At 34.3% G+C, this 5,154-nt stretch overlaps 1 pseudogene; it reads right to left on the reverse strand.

Moving 5' to 3' along the window:
* Positions 1-1,489: 1,489 nt before the first annotated feature.
* Positions 1,490-1,832, reverse strand: LOC132486896 (large ribosomal subunit protein eL42-like; annotated as a pseudogene).
* Between the last annotated feature and the right edge of the window lie 3,322 nt (positions 1,833-5,154).

The following is a 5,154-nucleotide window of genomic DNA, read 5'->3' on the forward strand; positions in this document are numbered from 1 at the left end:
TTTTTTGCGTACACGGGACTCTCACCGCTGCGGCCTCTCCCGCTGCAGAGCACAGGCTCCGGACGCGCAGGCCCAGCGGCCACGGCACACGGGCCCAGCCGCTCCGCGGCATGTGGGATCCTCCCAGACTGGGGCACGAACCCGCGTCCCCTGCATCGGCAGGCGGACCCCCAACCACTGCGCCACCAGGGAAGCCCCATCTTTCACTTTTAATTGAAGTATTCAATCCATTTTTTTATAATGTAGTTATTAATCTGTTAGCTTTAAGTCTATCATTTTTCTATTTGTTTTTATTCAGATTGGCTGGCTTGTTTATTTATTTAGGGTTTCCCTATATCTTCTTTCATGCCATATTTTAGGTTTATCAGATAGTTTAGTAGTCCATTTTATTGGCTTTTTAACTATATTTTGTTTTGTTGATTGTCCTAGAGATTATAATATGCATTTTTCCCTCGTTCCCTAGTATCTTTATTTATTTTTATTTTATTGAGGTAGAGTTGATGTACAATATTATATAAGTTACAGGGTACAAGATAGAAAATCACAATTTTAAAGGTTGTACTCCATTTATAGTTATTATAAAATATTGGCTATATCCCCTGTGTTGTACAATATAGCCTTGTAGCTTATTTTAAACATAATAGTTAATACCTCTTAATCCCCTACCCCATATGTTGCCCCTCCCTTCTTCCTTCTCCCCACTGGTAACCACTAGTTTGTTTTCTGTGAGTCTGTTTCTTTTTTGTTATATTCACTAGTTTGTGGTAATTTTTAGATTTCACGTGTAAATGATATCATACAGTATTTGTCTTTCTCTGTCTGACTTATTTTACTTAGCATAATGCCCTCTAGGTATTTACCTATACATTTATGACTTTCTATGCTCTGCATTAGCTTATAGAATCCCAATCTATCATCATTTTCTTTAAGTTTGAATAACATGCTTTAGCATTTCTTAAAGTGCTGGTCTGCTGCCAATAAATTCTTGCACCTCCTATTTACCTGAAAATATCTTTGTTTTGCCCTCATTTTAAGGTTATTTTCACTGGACATAGGATTCTGGGTAAAAGAGTTTTTCTTTTAACAATTTAATCATCATTCCGTAGTCTTCTAGCCTCTTTTGTTTTCAGTATCAGTTGTCATTTTTATTGACAGGAGACTATAATGTTCCCTATATGTAGTTTTTTGCCTCTTGTCTGGTTTCATGATGTTCTGCTTATTTTTGGTTTTCAGAAATTGGACTATAATATGCCTAAGTTTGTTTTTCTTTGTAATTACCATAACTGGGATTTGATGAGCTTCTTGGATCTTCACATTTGTTCCCCCCCCCACCAAGTTTAAGGAATATTCGACTACTTCCACTCCCCCTCTTTCTTTTTTTCTGTTTTGTTTTATCTCTTCTTCTCTCTCCACCATATATATTATATTGCTTTATAAAATTAAAATATATATTTATATTATTGTCTTCATACTGAAATAAAAGGTGAAGCTAGAAGTAGATCGCTTGTCCCTTTCTCTCATCTCCTCCCAGCTCACAATGCTTGCATCTCTTAATAGCCCGCATTATCTTGGATCTGCAGTCTCAGTGCATTCAAGTCTCAGAACAATCTCCTTTGGAGTTCTAGACTTTTTCTAGAAAATCTTAGCCCACCACAGCCACTCTGCTTTCTGTCATAATGTCATTTGCCCTGGGCATGTACGGAATCCTTGCCCTTCTTGTACTATGTCATTTTGTGGAGGTGGTGTTTGCCATGTGATTTTCCAAAAAGCCAGCGGGCTTTAGGAATGTTCACAAATGTTTTAGTTGTGTTATCGGTATGGATGCCATTAGATATATTTTATATCACTTGATATTTTCACATGAGTCTCAGAAGTTCTGTTCATTTAGTTTTAATCTTTATTTTCTCCATTCTTCACATTGGATAATATATTGATATTCTATCTTCAGAAAATAATATTTAGAAGATAATCTATCTTCAGTTTCACATATCCCTCCTTTCTCCTATCTCCAGTCTGTTTCTAGAGACTTTTCAAGGAAATTTTCATTTCAAATATTTTACTTTTCAGTTTTAAATGTTTTATTTTATTCTTTCATTCAGTTTTCATTTTTCTGCCATTTACTTTCTTTTCATTCATCACGATACATTATCCTTTATAGTCTGAAACATAGATTTAGTAGATGTTTTCAAGTCTTTGCCTGCTAATTCCAACATCTTGAATATTTCAGGCTCAGTAACAATTGACTGTTTTTCCTCTTGACTCAGGATTAAATTTTCTTGTTTCTTTGTGAGTCTACTAATTTACTATTTTATGCTGCATATTCTGAGTGAAACATTGTTACAGCTTATGTTTCATACTGTGAATCTTGGTATTTCATTATTGAAATAATTAAATTATACCAGTTGTTCACAAGTAAGCCAAGGATTTGATTGGTATTTTTATGCAGATTTAAGGATTTCCTCCTTTCCTAGATTTCCCCCTTCACTTTCTAGCTGCTCTGGCAGCCCTAAACTCCATCATCTGACTTCTTAATTCATTATGACTATGATAAATTCTGCTTATATTTTCTCCATGCAATTCCCTGCACATTAGAAAATGCCCACAGGTACGAAGTTTAATAAATGTGAATCTTATCCTGGGAAGTTTCCTTCTGTCAAGGGCCAACTTCCCTCCTTTTTTTTTTTTTTCTTTCCCTGCTTTTTGTTGCCCTCCAGACCTATTTTGTCCAGTGTTTACAAATGTTAGATGTGACAGAGTTAGTAACATATAAGCATCACTGCCATTACAGGAAGTAGCATTTGAGTAGGTAGATATTTTCAACTTGCAAGATCAGTACTGTTCTGTAGAAATATAATATTAACTACCTTCATAATAAAAATTTTTCTAGTAGTCACATAAAAAAAGTAAAAAGAAATAGGGAAATATAATTTTAATACTATATTTTATTTAACCCAACATATCCAAACATTACCATTTCAGCAAATAATCAACATAAAATTAATAGTAAGATATTTTCTATTTTTGTTTACTCAGTCTTTGAAATCTGGTGCGTTTATACTTTCAGTACAGCTCCATACAGATGCTAAATTTATAAGAGTTAAAGAGCAATGTAGTATTACTGAAATCATAAAGTTAGGTTAAATGGAAAATATTTTACATTGCTTTAGTTTATAAATTGACAGCAATAAAATGAAATTGTGCACTGTTGGTGGGAATGTACATTGGCGCAGCCCCTGTGGAAAATGGTATGGAGGTTCCTCAAAAAACTAAAAATAGAACTACCATATGACCCAGCAATCCCACTCCTGGGCATATATCTGAAAAAAACAAAAACACCAATTCGAAAAGATACATGGACCTCAATGTTCATAGCAGCATTACTTACAATTGCCAAGATCTGGAAGCAGTCTAAGTGTCCATCGACAGAGGAACGGCTAAAAAAGATGTGGAATACCTCTCAGCCATAAAAAAGAATGAGATTTTTCCATTTACAGCAACATGGATGGACTTGAGGGCATTATGCTAAGTGAAATAAGTCAGACAGAAAGACAAATACTGTATGATATCACTTATAAGTAGAATTAAAAAAAAAAAAAAAAAGTAGTGAATATAACAAAATAGAAGCAGACCCACAGATATAGAGAACAGACTAGTGGTTACCAGTGGGGGTGGGGAGGGGCAATACAGGGATGAGGGAGTCAGAGATACAAACTGTTGTGTATAAGATAGGCTACAGGGATGTATTATACAGCACAGGGAATATAGCCAATATTCCGTAATAACTAAATGGAAAGTAACCTTTAAAATTATATTAAAAAGTTTGAAAATTAAATATAAACTACTATGTGTAAACTAGATAAACGATGATATATTGCATAGCACAGGGAATTATAGTCACTATCTCATAATAACATTTAATTGAGTAGAACGTGTAAAAATACTAAATCAGTATGCTGTGCACCTGAAACTAATATAATATTGTAAATCAACTATTAAAAAAACCCAACCAAACAAACAAACAAAAAATAAAATTCAAAATTCAGTTCCTTGGTCTTGCTAGCCGCATGTCAAGTGCCCAGTGGTTACAAGTGGCTAATGGCTATTACATTGAGCAGCATACATAGGTCAAGATGATAAAGTACTTCTGTATTTTCACTAAAGGAATTGACCTTAATGTTAGCTATCAGTACAAGTACAATTTTATAGGAATTAAAAATAATATAAACAATTTCAATTCTATTTTGGAAAAAATTAAAGAAATAGACTTGGTCAATGTTTTCAATGATATGAAACAAATTCTAAAGTTTTGCAAAAAGATTTTGGAAAGAGCAAAGCCAAATTAGTTTGCATAATGTCCATTATTTATGTGCAGAATTTGTCAACAAATTGCTATTTTTTAGTAGAACACATTGTTCATTCTTCTATGAAATTATCTTTTTGGGATTTGTATTTAACAATATCCTGGCTATAAAAGTCTCCTACTTTGAAAGTGTCCCTTTTTGTTGGCCAAATAATTATACTGATGATTTTGATTATTTAAAAAGTAATCTTTTGGTATTATGGTTATAACTGTCTTGATTCCCAAGGCAGAAATGTGTGTAAATTGGCTTGTGTAAAACTCCAGCTCTGTAAACCAGCATAAAAATCTCATAGTGATTGGCCAGGTAGAAAATATATCTACAAACTGAGTGTACTAAGAACAGAGCTGATAGTATCTAGAGAGCCTATGTCCTAATTCTAATGACTTACCAAATTTCTTATAGGTTTTTAGTACATATCTGGTTGATATGACCTGTGCTAAATTCTATCAGTATCCAAATAAAATGAAGAATCTACTTAACCACCCCGCCATCCCCGCAAAACAAATCAAAATCCTAAAATTCCATGATCATAAGACAGGAAACTTTGAATATGACCAAGAATAGTGATGTCAGTTTGCACTCGTTTGGGGCCCAGTGGCCATGCATACGCAATAAATATGGTTAAACTGCATAAAGTGAGTTGTCGAAGAAAAGAGGTAGGAAAAGAACAGTGCTACTGTGCTACTGTCTTTCTTGTTGATCTACAGGTCAAAAGAGAGATCGAGTAATTGGAGAAGAGGGTCAGGAAGTTTCCTTCATGCTGGACAGCTCAGTAGACCTTTGGGCATGTGGC

Source organism: Mesoplodon densirostris, chromosome 3 (genome assembly GCF_025265405.1).
Source record: "Mesoplodon densirostris isolate mMesDen1 chromosome 3, mMesDen1 primary haplotype, whole genome shotgun sequence".
NCBI lineage: Eukaryota > Metazoa > Chordata > Mammalia > Artiodactyla > Ziphiidae > Mesoplodon > Mesoplodon densirostris.